Source organism: Tiliqua scincoides, chromosome 7 (genome assembly GCF_035046505.1).
Source record: "Tiliqua scincoides isolate rTilSci1 chromosome 7, rTilSci1.hap2, whole genome shotgun sequence".
NCBI classification, from domain to species: domain Eukaryota; kingdom Metazoa; phylum Chordata; class Lepidosauria; order Squamata; family Scincidae; genus Tiliqua; species Tiliqua scincoides.
The window spans coordinates 29,632,905-29,650,975 of NC_089827.1; the positions used below are offsets into that span (position 1 = coordinate 29,632,905).

The following is an 18,071-nucleotide window of genomic DNA, read 5'->3' on the forward strand; positions in this document are numbered from 1 at the left end:
GCATTTAAGAGCCCAGTCCTATGCTTGCCTACTCAGAAGCCCCTATTCTAGTCAATGGGGCTTACTCCCAGGAATGCGTGGAGAGGATTGTAGCCTAAATCTCATGCTTTGGCTTGCTGGGAAGACTTGCTTGCTGGGCTGTTTTGTTTCCATAGGCTGGAGCAGGGGTGCCCAAACCCCGGCCCTGGGGCCACATGTGGCCCTTGAGGCTTCTCAATGTGGCCCTCAGGGAGCCTCCAGTCTCCAATGAGCCTCTGGCCCTCCGGAGATTTGCTGGAGACTGCACTGGCCTGACGGAACTGCTCTCAGCATGAGGGCGACTGTTTGACCTCTCGCGTGAGCTGTGGGATAAGGGTTCCCTCTACTGGTTGCTGTTTCATGTGTGTGATGCAGCAGTGGCAGCAAAGGAAAGGCTAGCCTTGCTTTGTGCAAGGCCTTTTATAGGCCTTGAGCTATTGCAAGACCTTCATTCATTCATATAAGTTCATCTTTAGTATATTCATTTGTGTAAACTTATGTAAATTTATTCAAATTTTAAATGTAAATTCTTTTTTTTTCCCCCGGCCCACAACACAGTGTCAGAGAGATGATGTGGCCCTCCTGCCAAAAACTTTGGACACCCCTGGGCTGGAGCAAGGAGAGCCTGCACCATCTCAATGTGAAGGGGGGGGGATTGGGAAACACTCCCTTGGTTTTTTAAAGCAGTCCCTTCTGCAGCTAGCATACCTGCCCCTGTGTGTGGGAGAGAGTGAGAGAGATAGCTCAAGAGAGCGTGCTGAACCTTGCTGCTTGTGCTCTGGCTACAGAGGTTTTCTGCCCCTCTTCCTCTCTGAAACCTTGGCTGCTTCAGGGGCTCCAGGAGTCTTACTATTCCTTTGAAAGGGGAACCTCTTCCATGGCTCCATGGCTATTTCCCTGCCTGCGCAGGTAGCAAATCTCTCTCTCTCCCCCCCCCCCAATTGAGACAAGATAAAAAATTCATGGATAAATAGGTTGCACCTGTACTACTTCACACAATACAGGTTTAAATTATGACTTTCAGCCACTAGATCAGCCATTTGCAACCTTTTGCAGCTTATGGCACACTGACAGGGCACTAAAATGGTCAAGGCACACTGCAGTTTTTTAGTTTAAATTACTAGATTACAATTAAACTTAAATTAATAAAATTAATACAATTAAATCATTACATGACAAAAAAATTCACAAGAAGCTAGGAAAGGGAAGTATATGTGGTTTCTGAAAAGGAGGAAAAAATGTTTTGAAGTCATTGAAAACATTGAAAAATGTTGAGAAGAGGAGAGAGAAATACCAATTGCCTGCTTGTGTATTTGAGAAAAAAGAGTGTAACCAAAAGCCCAATCCTATGCATGCCTACTCAGAAGTAAGCCCCATTATAGTCAATGGGGCTTACTCCCAGGAAAGTGTGGATGGGATAGGAGCCCCAGAGCTGGATCCTATGCATGCCTACTCAGAAGTCCCTTATAGTCAATGGGCTTACTCTCAGGAAAGTGTGGATAGGATTGTGGCCCAGGGCCCTTCCTCTAAAAGCCTCAAAGTGCAGGGAGGGTCACTTTGGGGAATTGCAGGCAAACTGGCAAAGAAAAGGGACTTTCAGGAACCCTTTTCAGTCAGCCAGTCCTTAGGTTCAGGGCCTCAGCAGACTCGCTCTCTATGTACCTTCGTGCCTTCTGGCTCCCTCTTCTCACTCACTCAGCAGCTCCCACCTCCTGGCTCCTTCAGTCTTGTCTGGTTGCCCAATCAGCACGAAGACAAGCAACAACCATCTTCTGCCCAACCCTATGCATGTCTACTCAGAAGTAAGCCCCATAATAGCTAATGGGGCTAGTGAGGGTAAGGTTGCAGCCTGAATCGTGCACAGGAGCCAGCTCCAAGCGGATTCCTCAGCTGCTGCAGGCAGCACGAGGAAGGGAGCAGCCAGCGAAGGGGTGTGCGTACTGCTGCCACCTCTCTCCTCTGATCCCGCAGGACACCTGAGGCAGCCATTGTGCTGCAGCACAGCGGTTGAAAACCGCTGCCCTAGATGTATTCTCCGGGTTAGGTGGCTTTTAAAAGGAAATCCAGAAAAGAGGAAAGACCTATTACTGGTTCTTAGTCAAGGTGGGGGGTTTAAAACCCTCAGGTTTAGTGACAGTATGCCACCAGATACCAGTTTCTGGGGATCTGTGGCAAAAGAATTCTGCTTCCTTCAAGTCCTGCTTGTGGACTTCCTACCTAGAGACATCTCATTGGCACCTGTGGGAAGCAGGATGCTGGACAAGATAGGATCTGATCAGTAGGGCTCTTCTTACATTTTTATTGTACCATATCTCCATGTTAAAAACATAGACACAACCTGTGTGTGAGAAAATACAGATTGCTGGTTTCTTCCAACTTGGCAGTTCAGTTGCTTCTGCTTTAGAACTTCATCTCCAGTGCATATCAGAAGCTCTGCCTAGTAAGCTCCTTGTAGAGGTTGAACTGTGTGCATAGAACTTTGCATGTAGCTTTTCCCCCAATGGATGAGCATCAACTACTGTCATGTATTGTCTTCAGCCTATCTAACCCCAATTCAGTTGTTGATCATGCTCTTGCCTCAGTTTTGTGCTGATGTAGGAAGGTTTTAATGCATGTGGGTTTTCTCCTATTCTCAAAGAAGCGTTGGCACATGGGCGTCATACAGTGGGGTAACCAGATGTTTTTCCAGAAGTGCAGTATACTGGGATCTTTTGGATGACTTTTAATATTTTCTTATTGGTTGTTCTGATTTTACATTTCTCCCTTCCAATTATTTATTTTATCATTGCATGTTTATCCTGAGGTTTTTAATAACTTAATAATAAATAACTTTAATAACTTTTAAAAATAACTAATAATTAGCTTACTCCTAAAGCAACCTTCTTTCTTGTGATGTGTGGGTTGCATGTTGTGGTGGAGAAACAGGCACAGTAGTAAACAGGGAAAGTACATGTAGTTGGCAACTTTCAGTCTCGAAAGACTATGGTATCGTGCTCTGAATGGTGGTTCTGGAACAGCATCTAGTGTGGCTGAAAAGGCCGATTCAGGAGTGACAATCCTTTCCACACTGGAAGCAAGTGCAGTCTGTCCCTGGTCTGTCTCCTTGGCTATGGGCCTTCCTTCTTTGCCTCAGTCTGTTGGCCAAGTGTCTCTTCAAACTGGAAGAAGCCGTGCTGCACAGCCTGCTTCCGAGCTCAGACGCCAGGGTTTCCCACCAGATGAGGTCCATTCCTAAGGCCTTCAGATCCCTCTTGCAGCTGTCCTTGTATCGCAGTTGTGGTCTACCTTAGGGTGCTTTCCCTGCAAGAGTTCTCCATAGAGGAGATCCTTTGGGATCCAGCCATCATCCATTCTCACAACATGACTGAGCCCACACAGGCATCTCTGTTTCAGCAGTGCATACATGCTAGGGGTTCCAGCTCGTTCCAGGACTGTGTTGTTTGGAACTCTGTCCTGCCAGGTGATGCCAAGGATGTGTCGGAGGCAGCGCATGTGGAAAGCATTCAGTTTCCTCTCCTGTTGTGAGCGAAGAGTCCATGACTTGCTGCAGTACAGAAGTGTACTCAGGATGCAAGTTCTGTAGACCTGGATCTTGGTATGTTCCGTCAGCTTCTTGTTGGACTAGACTCTCTTTGTGAGTCTGGAAAACATGGTAGCTGCTTTACCGATGCTTTTGTTTAGCTTGGTATTGAGAGAAAGAGTGTCGGAGATTGTTGAGCCAAGGTACACAAAGTCATGGACAACCTCCAGTTCGTGTGCAGAGATTGTAATGCAGGGAGGTGAGTCCACATCCTGAACCATAACCTGTGTTTTCTTCAGGCTGATTGTCAGTCCAAAATCTTGGCAGGCCTTGCTAAAATGAATCATGAGCTGCTGGAGATCTTCGGCAGAGTGGGTAGTGACAGCTGCATCGTCTGCAAAGAGGAAGTCACGCAGACATTTCAGCTGGACTTTGGACTTTGCTGTCAGTCTGGAGAGGTTGAACAGCTTTCCGTCTGATCTGGTCCAGAGATAGATGCCTTCTGTTGCAGTTCCAAAGGCCTGCTTCAGCAGGACAGCAAAGAAAATCCCAAACAAGGTTGGTGCAAGAACACAGCCCTGCCTCACTCCACTTCGGATGTCAAAGGAGTCTGATGTGGAGCCATCAAAGACAACAGTGCCCTTCATGTCCTTGTGGAAAGACCTGATGATGCTGAGGAGCCTGGGTGGACATCCGATCTTGGGAAGAATCTTGAAGAGGCTGTCCCTGCTGACCAGGTTGAAAGCTAAACGGGGAAAGCACATGTGATAATTTCAGTTGCATGTACACAACATAGTTACAGTAGAGAAGAGAACTCAGGCATGGTGCTGAAGGCTTTGCAGAAAAGAATGCATCTTCAGATAAATTCTGAAAATGGGATGATTCATCTATCAATACAGCCTTGAGAGAAAAGTCGATTCATCAGTGTTGTCTATCTGGAGCTGAGGCTGCCACTTTATCCCCAGTCACGTGGGAATAAGAGAGATTCAGTCATGGAGTTCACTGAGGCTGCAATCCTATATACACCTGGATACAGTGGAACTTGCTTCCAAGTAAATATGCATAGGATCATGTTATGCTTGATTTTTGGCAAGTTTTTTCTCGCTGCCTAACCTATCTTATAGGATGGTTGTGAGGGAAAAATGGGGAGGGCAGTGGGGCCAGGTATACTATTCTGATTTTTTGGGGAGGAAAGAGTATATATAAATGTAATACTTACTTATAGAATTTATACCCTGTCTTTCTACTTTGCTTCTACGACCATACTACCCTGAACACGCCTGATCTTGTCTGTCTTGTATTGTCTGCTTTACTAAGTGCACTCAAGGCAGCTTATAAATAAAATAATAAAACAATACTAAAACATTAATATATATGATAACAATTAATAAACTTGAATCACAATTAATGTATGTTCATAAAAAAGCACTAGTCCCTCCCCTCCATTGTCAGCATGCAAAAGCTTCTCTGAATAAAAAGGTTTTAAGATCCTGCCGAAAGGACTCAAGAGAGGGAGGTGTTCTCAGTTCCAGGAGAAGGAATTTCACAGGCAGGCACCACCACTGAGAAGGCCCAATTTCTTGCCGCCATCCCCCTCATCTCTGCTGGTGGTGGCACAGTTAGAAGGGCTCCCCCTTAGGACCTGTCCCATCCAAATATTCCAACTCCCCTCTAATGCCCACTTTTTGGCTAATTAACACCCTCCTTTTCCAAGAACAACAGCTGTGCAAAGAAGTGAACAGAACTCCTTATCAGTTGAGCAATTAACAAGAATTTATTGCTACAAACACAGACACTCCTGCAAGTTCTCTTGTCCAGAGGCTTTCCCTCCCCAAAACTCCACTTAACTCAGTGGGTAAAGGTCCAAAGCCTCCAGTCCAAGTCCAATCCAATCTCCAAGGCACAGTCCAGTCTTCTGAAGCAGAGTTCCCTCCTCTCCAGCAGTGTCCTCTCCAGCAGAGTGTCTCCTCCAGCAGGGTCCTGGTAGTCCTTCTGTGTTCTCTAGCCAAGTCCTGACAGTCTCCTTCTCCTGTAGGTCTGGGTCAGGTAGCTTTGTCTGGTCAGGTTCCCTATGGGTCAGGTAGCCTCTCCCTATGGGTCAGGGTAGCTCTGTTTCCTTCTGAAGCTGCCTTTTATCCTTGGATGTCTCATAATCCAAAATGCAGCTCACCTGTGAGCTACCTTGTTAGCCCCTTGTTAAGTCCAAATTAGGCTCAGGTGAGCCATCTCTTCAGTCCATGTCCATTCAAAGTCCCATCAAGGTCAAATGAAGCTCAGGTGTCCATCTAGGTGGACATTGGCCTTGACTGATTAGAGCTGTGGAGCCAGCCCTGCCCTTCCCAGAGCTGTTAAACAGCTGTCAAAACATGGAATCGCTATCAACACCACATCATCCACCTGATGATCTTCTGATCTTCCATTACAGGACCTGAGATGTTGGGTTGGATTGTATGGAAGGAGGCAGTCTCTTAAATACCTTGAACTTGAGCTGTGGAGGGCTTTAAAAGTTAAAACTAGCACTTTGCACCTGGAAATGGACTGTTAGCCAGTGCAGACACTGAAGTAGTAATTCAACTGAGTTGAACCAACGAGCCCCAATAGCTACACGGGCAGCTGTGTTCTGCGCTAATTGCAGTGTCCGGACCATCTTCAGAGACGGCCCCATGTAAGTCATGTTGCAGTATTATGGATATCACTAGGGCTTGGGTCACTGTGGCCAGGTCTGAGCGACCCGGGTATGGTCGCAGGTGGTGAATCAGCCACAGCTGAGCAAAGTCTCCTTCCACAGCTCTGGTCATTTCCCTGTTCCAGAGATCAAACAGGGTGCTGAATGAGTCAGCAACTCTTTCAGTGAGGAAAATCCCTTATAGCCCTCAGGAATCCATCCAGATCCATCAGCCTACAGAGGTGACCATACAGGGCGGTCCCCCGCTGCTGTGGAGGCAAGAAACTAATAAATCCCACCAGGAAATGAACTATCCATGACAAAGAAGTGATCTTAATCTACACATCCAGATCACAATCAGCCTGCCCAGCAGTAAAACACCATATCTGATGTGTGTCCTGCATCATGTGTCAGGGTGGTTATTCTCTGAGACAGACCCATTGTTGTCATGGTGGCCATGAAATCCTGAGCCATACCTGTCCCTGGGGTGTCGGCATAGATGATAAAAAACCCCAGCACTGATAAGAGAGAGCAGTCCAACACCACGCTCGAGATCAGTCAGCTCAGGCAGGGAGACTGTTGGGCAGCACAGTAGGTGGTACACCAACAGGATCCCTATTCTGTCTCGCCCCTCCAACCTAACACAAAGGCACTCAAACCCTGTGGGCCGCTGGACCTGGTAAGATGGACCATCACAATAGACCATCACAGCCCCATCTCCCCACCCCTATAGTTGTGTCTACTGCAGTACCCAGAAATCTGGTGGGCAAATCTGGGAGTGACTTACACCTCCCTTATTCATCCAGGCAAGCCTGGTGATATACCCAGGTCAGCATTCTCATCCTGCATTAGATCCTGGATTAGGTAGGTCTTATTATTTACTGACCTGGCATTCAAGAGCCACAGTGTCAGGGGATCATAGCCTAGAGTTTCAAGGGTCAGAGGGATGGGGGAAGGGCCAGAAAGAAAGACAGGGACAGATGTTATTAAGTAATATACTTGAAGATCATGGTTCTCAAACATTTTAGCACCAGGACCCACTTTTTTGAATGAGAATCTGTCAGGACCCACCAGAAGTTATGTCATGACTGGAAGTGACATCATCAAGCAGGAAAATTTTTAATCCTAGGCTGCAATCCTACCCACAGTTACCCAGGATTAAGTCCCATTTACTATCATTGTTAAAAGCATATACACAGTAGCCTGTTAAAAGTACAGATCATTGTAACACTTTCCCAAAAGCAGGCAGATACCATGTTAGCATCAAGGCTAGTATATTAAACATAAAATATTGAAATGAATGGGGACCCACCTGAAATTGGCTCACAACCCATCTAGTGGATCCCAACCACAGTTTGAGAAACACTGCTTTAAGATTTATTTTCTCATTATATTGAAAGCAATGTTAGAAAGTTGTTTGACTGGACTGTCAGCTACCAATAAAAGACAGAAAGTGATCTGCTATTTTGTCTATTATACTTTTGTAACAGAATAAAAACTTATTATTGTAATAGCCTTGTCTCCCATTTCTGGGAGGCTAGGCAGGGTAGAAATGTACCACTGTAGAGCAGTTGTTCCCAAACTTACTGTGGTCATGGTGACCTTCTTTCATGGCTCTTGAATCATGGCTGTCCAGGAGGTCAGGGAAAGAGTGCCTCCAGGGACATCTCATGGCACCCCTGTGAGTCCAGTAGTGCCATTGTGAGCACAGTTTGGGAACCACTGTTTTAGAGGAAGGAAATTGGATTGTCTGCCCCAGGCACAAAAGTGTTTTGAGCTGTCCCTGATCTGAGGACATAGTTACACTGTAATGTAAGTAAGAAGAAACCCTTCAACCTAGTTTGAGTTTAGGTGAACAGTTCCGTGGTATTGGTAGCCCTTGGGTGCCTGACAGCTGCAGTGATTTCCAACCTTGGTCTCTGTGTAGCACTCAGCCTCATTAAATATTAAGCCCAGCATTCAGGATCATTATTCACTCATTAATATTGTACCATGACCTAAACTGCATCGTTCAGAGTATTTTAGGATATTTTGCAAGTCTGTCAAACAACATTAACCAACTTGCTCATGTTGGAAAGTAAGCAATAAAAAACAAATGGCTTTTCACTGTAGATGTGTGCAGCAATATGAACACTCTGAAACTAACACCTTTGAAGAGATGAAGGCAACCAGATGGGGTGAATATTTCCAGTCATTGAAACATGTTATACATAATGCACAAAGTGAGCCTGATGTTCCTTTAAGAACAAGGAGCTTCACACTTTTTAAAAAGAAAGCAGGATAGTGTGCTAATCTCTTCCTTGACCCCAGAGATTCCTAGTACATTTTTCACTATGATCACACAGGTGCTTTCCAATCATTTCATGTAGCAGATCTTGTGAGACGTGTCCATTCACCCAGTAAGATTTTTGCTTCTTTGGCAGGTAGATCTCTGTTGAACATTGAAAATTAATGGAGGGAATATTAAAACTATGTGACTTTGAGTGAAGCCTGCGTTGCTGCATCTGTAGTGTCTGAGAAGGCATCTTTTTCTGAAGCTGGTAGGAGCCACTTCACCCAATAATTGAACAAAAAAGTGCTCATACTCTGATAATATTTACAAAAAGGTTGTGATGACCAGAATTTAAAAAGTTACAGTATAAGAATTTATCTTATGATTTTTTTAATAAATTAGCGACAGTACAGTTCTTAGGTAACAATTACTTGTAGGTTATTTTTCAGAATCTGTCATTGGATAAAAATCAGACAAAACTATAGTCAGACACCCCCCTAAGTTTAAGCCCCCAATTTATCCGAGGGTCATAGAACATTACATTATTATTGGCTCAAAACCTGCCCTCGACTTATCTGTGAGTTCCATTTATAGGTGTGTGTCTGCGGTAAGTTGGAATGCAGGACTGTTCAATTTTGAAAACCAATGGAAAATGGGTTTAATTAATATATCTGCATTATCTATGTATCTTAGACTGCATTTAATTCAGAAAATTTTTTTAAGGGTTTATTGGACACATTTATTGTATTTACAATAAGAGTAAGTCATTTCTGTCCAACGTTGCATATATGCAACAGGGATCAAATGTGTACACCTGGGTAGTGGGCAGAAATGGGTTAATTAAAGAATCTAAGTGTTGGTGTTGTAATACCACAGATGCCCTCCTTACATATATGCTTTGATCTGGTCTTGTTCAGAAATACAGGGCCCCCATATCCACAGATCCCATGTCTGCGTTTTCATTTATTCACAGATCAGGTGCACATATCTCCCTGCAGGCCCCCCTGCACATATCTCTCATGCATGCCCCCTCTGGAGGTGAGGATAACTCTGATGCCCTCGCCTCCAGAGGGTTTTCTGAGCCCAGCAGAGGCAGCTTGTGTCTGCTTGCAGCCCCTGCTGGGCTCAGAGTGAGTGTGAGAGTAAAAAAAAAAAGCAACTACAGGTTGAGCCTCATTATTTGCATGGGTTCAGTTCCAAGCACTCACTTGGATGGGAAAAAATGCACTATAGCAAATCAATTTAAAAAACAAAGTTTCTTTGCTCTGGTGATTTAAAAACAGCCTTGCTGACTTTTGTGATGTAAGATAAGAGTCATTAAGAAGACAATCCATCAATCAGTTGTCCTGCAAGAGCTTAGAAAGGCGCTTCACTCAGTCCCTCCCTTCACCAATGCAAAGTGATCACCTTTCTTTCATGTGATCAGGGGAAAGGGAGGGGTAGCCTGGAGAAAGGAGGATTGATGAAGCCAGCTGCCCCCCCTCATTAAGGAGCCTATTGTTGAAGGACTATTCAGTTTTTTAAACTAATTTTAAAGGGATGCATTTTTCCCCTTCTCCAGGGAGCAGCACATTCGTTCTCATTTGCAGTGGCCATTAGTGTTGAGTCAAATCAGTGTATAACGAGGCTGGACCTGTACAGTGTTTTTTGAAAAACAGGGAGTCACTTTTTTTTTAAACTCTCAAAATCACTTTGAGCTCACAGAGGCTGTAAGTAGATGCGTGTAGCTTCTGCCAGGCTCAGAAGACCCTCTGGAGACAAGGGGCTTTCCTTGGTATTTGCAGTTTCACTTAACCACGGGGGGGGGGGGGTTCTGCAACGGAACCCCTGCAGATACTGGGGCATGCCTGTATTTTTTTGGGGGGGGGGGAGGGAGAAGAAGTTATTAACAGTATTGTTGCTTAACAACAATCACTAACATTTGCCATTGTCCTCCTGAACTATCTACCTGTGCCATAGAAGTTAACAGAAAATGGACTGATATTGAAAAATTGCAAGGGTACGTGCCCTCCTAATATTAGCCAATGAATTGAAGACTTTTTGACTTTATTGACTTTTGAGCAAATGGCTTACAGACAACAACTATAAACTGATATATTTGTGGATATTTGAAAACTTTTCCTATATACACATAAAGTTGAAAATAAGCAATATTATGGATTGCTTAAATATCTTTATAATTTCTTTTTTATCCTCCCTTTTTTTGAAAGAAAAACAGACATATCTTAGTTTCTCTTTGTATTTGTCTTGGAAACAAATATATCTTATTACCTGTTTGCAGTTTTTTTTAGTATAGCGGACTGTAAAAGCAGTAAAATAAAATGCATAATAGAACAGCATAACATATGATGACATACATTGTCATAAAAGTGCATTTTTAAAAAGCCAGTAACAGAAGCCAGACATAGAACAAAAAAGTGGAATCACCCCTTTAATTGTGTGTATGTATTTTAAATTGTGTGTAATTGTGTGTATGTATTTTAAAAAGCACTAATGAAAGACATTTTCCATCGCATTTCCCTTCAAACTGAAATTTCATATTGAATTGTGGGAGCTATCTGGCTTCATTGTAACAAAGTGAAAATCATCCTGGTACTTTTTTGTCTTTTTATATAGCTTTTGAAGTATGAAACTACATTGATAGGATGTGATTTGTATCTGTGTACTTGCATATAAATTTCCGGTCTCAGATTTTTTTCTTTAAATATTAAGGTTGTTATGAATGTTCGTTGTCAGAGATTTAGCTGCTGTGCTTTCCTTTTTGGTTTCAATGCATATTGAATGCCAATAAAAGGTGCTTAGGGAGAAAACTACTGCACCTTGATGCAAGCATGTGTTTGAGATCTTAGGGCAGTGCTGCCTTGTATTTGTTTCATTAAGCTCCTTCAAGCTATGCAATTACATAATGCAAATAAGTCAGGTTTGCATTCAAAACTGTCCTGCTTTGCACTGAAACTCTGGTGAATCTCAAATGACTTTGGGATATTTGTGTAAAATATTTAAGTCAATAAAACTCTGCTGGTGTTGTCGCTGTGGTGATGTCTGACTTCAGAAGAGAGAGGCAACATGTTAGAATTAGTCCAGATGTTCTATGCCAGAACAGGGTTCATTTTCTAAAATATATTTGTATACTTTTGTTCCTATTTGAGCAAAAGAAGCCTAGGCTTTTAGCCTCCTCTCCTATGAATTGGAAAGTATGCCTTTATTCCCACTAGTGGACCTAGAGGGGGGGCAAACGGGGCAAATGCCCCGAGCACCGACCCTCCAGGGGCGCCGCCCCAAGCCTTGCACCTCTGCTGTTGGAGGAGCGCCCAGGAGTGCTGCGGAGAGGCACTGATGCTCTATGGAGCCCATCTCCTATCCTGCTGTAAAGGAGGAGGGGAGAGGGTGTCCCAGTCAGTGACAAGGCGCTGCCTGACAGGCAGCTTCCCGCTGCCTCCCAGGAGTGCTCCTGGGCGCCCCTGCTCTGCCTCTGAGGGCATCCCTCAGAGGTGGAGGGGAAGCGGTGCACGCCGCCTCTGATTTCACTTGTAAGTGGTGCAGAGGTCTCCTTTGCAGCAGCCCCAGACCGCTCCAGAGGAGACCTCCATGCTGCTTACAAGTGGTGCAGAACGCTCTGCCAGGGTGCCCCTCCTCTGCCTCTGAGGGACGTCCCTCAGAGGCAGAGGAGAAGTGGCACCTGCCCCCTCCAATTCGGAGGAGACGCGTGACACTTCCCAGGCCCCTATGGAGGCTTCTGCGCCACTTACAAGTGGTGCAGAAGGTTCTATGGGGGCCTCGGCTGCCTCCTCCATTTCCCCTTCTTTTCAAAGGGGGAACAGAGGAGGTAGCTGCACGGAAGTAATTGCTGTGACGTTGACGTCACTGCAGTTAATTCCGGGTCAGCAGTGGGGGGGCAGAGAAGAAGGTGTTGGGGGCAAAAACGGGGTGAGGAGTGGAAAACAGGGGGGTTGCCCCGGGCGCGGGGACCTCCAGGAACACCACTATTTATTCCTCCTTGCAGTGGATTTAGACAGTTGTGCCTTGTGCTTGTTCATGTGATAACCTTCTGGAGACGTGTTGATAGGATTAGGGGTCTTCTAGTTTTTTTTCTCCATTCCTGCATTATACCACTTGAGTTCTCTAAAGAGGCCGGCTATTCATCTTATTTAGAAATGTTGGCAAAATTCTCCTGAGCCAGACTTGGAAGCTAATTTCAGGGGCTTGTTAAAGCTTGACTGCAAGGCAAACTACACACACATACTAAAATTCTATTCCGGTGGATTAAAAACTAGATTCTCCCTTTCCCCACCATTATCAGGTGACGGTCTATCAGAGCTGCTTTTTGAACCTCTATTGACTTGGATGAAGAACTGAATTATATTTGAACTTTCTGGAAAATAACTTGGTTTCCTTCTGAGGCAGTTCCAGGGAAACTTGCTAATTCCTAGTCTTTATCTAGATGTTGTGTCCCTGCCACCTCATCTCCAGGAGGTAGGTCTACCTCGTAGCGGTTAGAGAACAACATCTTGTCCATAGCTGCAGTCAAAAGAAGGCATCATTGTCCCCAAGATGTGCATTGCATAGGCTTATTTACAGGTCCAACAAAAAGGGGGGAGAGTTACAGGCAAATTTTCCTGATTTATTTCATCCTGTGTTATTGCTCTTGTGCCTGCCTGTTGTTATCCCATGGAGGGGGGGTCTGCTTCCTTGAGCTCCTTATGTCAACCTTTTCTTTGCTTTATGCAGGTAGATTTCTTTCTCTTTAAACACCAATTTAAAGTTCCTAGCAGCCAGTACACCAGTTACACAAGTAAACACCAGTACACCAGTTCCTAGCAGCCTCGGGTTGGGGGGGGGGTGTTTCTACCCCTGTGACATTTGTGAGGGTGTATCTAGCTGCACCCAGAGGGATGAGAACCGTGTCTTCCAGTTGCGCTGCTTGCACTCTCTATTTTCCTCTCTTTCCAGCATTTATCAGTCCCTCATGAATCCCTTGACTCCTTAGTTTTCCTTCATATCTTTTCTTTCCACTTTCCTCTTCCTTCTTGTCCCTTGCAGTGGTTTTCAAACTTTTTAGCACTGAAACCCACTTTTTAGAATGTCAGGACCCACTGGAAGTGATGCCATTAACTTGGAAGTACAGGTGCAGCCCATTTATCCATGGATTTTTTATTTACTGATTTGTCTCAACACAAATGGGGTGGGGAACTGAAAGTCACACACACCTTTGCCTTCTTTGCCCTGCGCTGGTGTCTTGCTCCATTTCCAGGCAGCCCAAAGCACTGCAAAAAGGCTCTGCCTCACCCAGGCAGGGAAATATCCCTGGAAGAGGTTCCCCTAGCAAAAGAACAGTAACACTCCTGGAGCCCCTGAGCCAGCAAAGAGGCTGAAGAGGGGAAGGGGTGCCAAAAATCTCTGTAGCCAGAACACGTGCAGCAAGGTGAAGCACTCTCTCTCTCTCTCTCTCTTACACAGGGGCAGGTGTGGTAGCAACAGAGGGGATTGCTTTAAAAAACCCAGAGAGTGTTTGCCAACCCCCCCATTGAGATGGTACAGGCAATCACCAACACAAGCACCCCCCCCCATGGTGCAGGCTATCACCGACACAAGCAAACCTTCCCACCAAGCAAAGCATGAAATATAGCCTACAATCCTCTCTACACTTTCCTGGCAGTAAGCCCCATTGACTAGAATGGGGCTTCTGAGTAGAAACACATAGGGCTGGACTCTTAAAAGCTCAGCAGGACAGCTGGCAATGGGGAGGGCTGAGTACGGAGGGGAGGGGATTGATAACAGCTGCCTAAGTTTCCTTCCATTCGGAAGCTTCAGGCTGCAGTGTATTTGCGTAACTCTATGGAAATTAGCACAACGTGTTTTTTGTTAATTGTGCCGAGTTACGGAACAGAACTAACGTGGATAAATAGGCTCCACCTGTAATGTCATGGCTAGAAGTCACAACACCAAGCAGGAAAATTTTTAACATCCCTATACAACCAAATCAAATTAAGTAAGTAGGCAAACATTTACAATTATATGTTAAATTATTTAAAGTAAAGAAGAACCCTCCTAACTGTCCCAAGCAGTTGCTGATCTGTTTAAAAAAAAATTCCCCAAACATCCAAAGGCTGTAACAGCCACACTTACTGGGGAGTAAGCTCCATTGACTATCATTGTTAAAAGCAAGTACATAGTAGCCTGTCAAAACTACAGATCTGTAACCTTTCCCCAAATGCAGTCAGGTACATGGTAGCATTATGTCTAATATATTAGAAATAGAATATACATTGTAATGATTGGGGACCAACCTAAAATTGCCTTGTGACACACCTAGAAGGTTCTGACCCACAGTTTGAGAAACACTGCTCTAATGCATCTCTCACCTTCCCTGCTTCCCAGACTTCACCTTTTTGTTCTTTCTTTGCATCGTCCACCTCCATACCACTGTGTCTGCTCCTGCTCTTCACTCTCAACCCCGCCCTGCCTTTGCCTATTGCTACCAACAACTGTGTTGCCATCTAATGATGGAGAGATTGCTTGTGGAAGGCCACACCCCCTTCTTGCCGCACACCATATCTCAGGCCGTTAGGGCTCACATTAAGATGGGCTAATATGATTCGCTCTGTTGTTGACAGTATTTTAAATCTAAACAATTTACTTGAGAAACTTGACGCCCAAGGTTTCATAAAGTTTGGTTGGAGTCCTAGGCAAAGTATAATTTGTGGTTGCTATTGACCACTTTCATCTTCCAAATTCCATTTGGGTGCAGAAGTACTTGGGAGAGGGAAAGAGTGTTCTTACAGAGCACTGGAATTTTGGAGCAGGCCATAAGAACATAAGAACAACCACACTGGATCAGGCCATAGGCCCATCTAGTCCAGCTTCCTGTATCTCACAGCGGCCCACCAAATGTCCCAGGGAGCACATCACATAACAGGAGTCCTGCATGCTGGTGCTTTCCCTTGCATCTGGCATTCTGACATAGCCCATTTCTAAAATCAGGAGGTTGCACATAGACATCATGGCTTGTAACCCGTAATGGATTTTTTCCTCCAGAAACTTGTCCAAGCCCCTTTTAAAGGCATCTGGGTCAGATGCCGTCACCACATCCTGTGGCAAGGAGTTCCACAGACCAATCACGCTGAGTAAAGAAATATTTTCTTTTGTCTGTCCTAACTCTCCCAACACTCATTTTAGTGGATGTCCCCTGGTTCTGGTGTTAGATGAGAGTGTAATGAACTCTCTCTATCCATTTTATCCTTCCCCTGCATAATTTTGTATGTCTCAATCATGTCCCCACTCAGGCATCTCTTTTCTAGGCTGAAGAGGCCCAAACGCTGTAGCCTTTCCTCATAAGGAAGGTGCTCCAGCCCAGTAATAATCTTAGTCACTCTCTTTTGCACCTTTTCCATTTCCACTATGTCATTTTTGAGATGTGGCAACCAGAACTGGACGCAATACTCCAGGTGTGGTCTTACCATCAATTTGTACAATGGCATTATAATATTAGCTGTTTGTCACGGGGGCGTGAACCCCAATGGGGATGACGCACCCGTGGGGACCCGGCTGGGCCGCAGGAGCTCACCTGGAGAAGAGGCCAGGGCAGCTTCCTCCGGGGGGCTGTGTGGCTGGGGCGGACACCCAGGACCTGCAGCTGGGTGGCCTACGGCACCAACGGGGCTCGCTGCCTCCACCGCGATGCGACCCCATGCAGGAACATCGTCACCGCTGGGGAGGCAGGACGTCCCTCCCGCCCACGTGGGTGACAGCAGGAGTTGGGGGTGGCCAGTGACAGCAGCGCCCAGCAGGCCGGCGGAGGGGCGCGCTGTGGAGGGGCGGGGATTCCCCGCCGGCTTGAGAATGGGAGGGGTGGAAAGGAGAGGCCCGGAAGAGGGTGTAGGCAGGCGTTGGGGAGGAAGTATAAGAAGAGGAGAGAGATGGGAGGAAGGGAAGGGGGCCCGTGAAAGGAATGAGGCCACTCCCCTTTGCCTCAGAGGGATGCGAGACAAGGAAGAGGGAGAAAGAGAGCCCGGGGAAACACGACCTGAGGGACACCTTGGAGCCAGTCCCTTCGTAGGACGAGGAAGAGGGCTTGGAAAGGGAACACCCTACCATCCCGGAGGAACCCGGGGAAAGACCCGAGCAAGGGAAGTGGGCGTTTGGAGGTATCTAGCCTTGACACTCCCTTACGTCGAGTTTGTAAGAGACTGGTGAGAATACAGGGGTTGGCTATGAGAAGAAAGTCTTGTTAAGTAGAGGGGAAAGCGGACTCATGAATGTCAAAGCGCTGACTAAATTAAATCGCATACACAGAACTTGGACTGCCGCCTCTACTTCTTCCCGAGCAGCGGGTAGGAGGAAGGGAACCCCTGGGGGGGAGGCGGCTGCAGGAATGGACATCACACTGTTTTGTTCTCAATACATTTTCTAATGATCCAAAGCATAGAATGCATAGCATAGCATACAATTCTAATGTAGCTTCCTGTGTATGCATTGACTGAAACAATTTAGAGTTATCCTGTGAGTGTCAAACTTTGTGTCAGAATTACTGGGTGTTATTGAAATTAGGTCGGGGAGGCATTCCCCAGAAGACTAATAGCAGATTAGTTACCATACCAAAATTAGCACTGAAGAAGTGGTTAGAAAGTACTGTTTTATCTTTTCAAGACAATAACCCTTTGCAAACTTCAAATTTGTACACATTGAGGTGGCCATTCTTTTTTCTGCATCATTGACTGTGATTTAATTTGGTTGGAATAATTTGGAAGATCTTGGGAAATCTCTTAATGGAATTTAGTCCATGTCTGCATAATCTAGCGTTCTACTTGAGTAATTGAAGATGCTGCTTAATAAACTTGATAAAAACTCCCATTTGGTTCACGTTCTAGAGAGCTATATCTGGAGCACAAAAGCAATTCAGATTTGTTATTGTCTGCCTTTCTCCATCCCTAGCCTTCAAGTATTTCCTTGGGGAGGAATATAAATGGGGGGATGTGGTGGGGGTACCTTTCACAGAGTGACCCTAGACATGATGATTTGTTCTCTGAGGCTCCCTTGGTAATGCACAAAAGCGGTGAAAACTCTTCGTCTCTGCTGCGAATTCTGAAGCCTGTTTGAAGAGCTGTATTTGATATTCTGTAACCAGTGGCAAACTTTCAGATGTTGACTTTGTGCTCAGCATGAGAACACACATAAAGCAGGTGTAGTTTATTAGCTACATTATTCAATACATATTTTAGTCCCTGTATAAAATGTGTAGTGTTAGAACTGCAAAGTCCATTAATTATTTCATTAGTTTGGACAGCTTTTGAGGTTGTCTGCTCTCATTGTTGAATTCCCTGGATCAGACAATATACAGTAGCTTGAACAAGTTTGTTGCTTTCCACAGAAGGTCAGAAGAATACTAATATTAATGCAAATGCAGCATATTGCCGTAAAGCCTCAAAGACTATCAGGAGCTGACATCACTAGGGCAGGAACCTGGGTTTTTCCAAATCCAGGCAGAATTTGAACAGTAAAGGCAGTTGTAGATAATCATAGACAATCATAGAAGTCGTAGCAGTAGAGCCCTTCTACCTTGTGCAGTTGCCTATTCTTTCCTCTGATTGACTCTTGGC

At 45.2% G+C, this 18,071-nt stretch overlaps 1 protein-coding gene across 1 annotated transcript in view; it reads left to right on the forward strand.

Annotated features, from left to right (window-relative positions):
• CHCHD3 (coiled-coil-helix-coiled-coil-helix domain containing 3) overlaps positions 1 to 18,071 on the forward strand; it is a 299,145-nt gene that overhangs the window by 90,231 nt on the left and 190,843 nt on the right. The gene's annotated exons all lie outside the window — the stretch shown is intronic.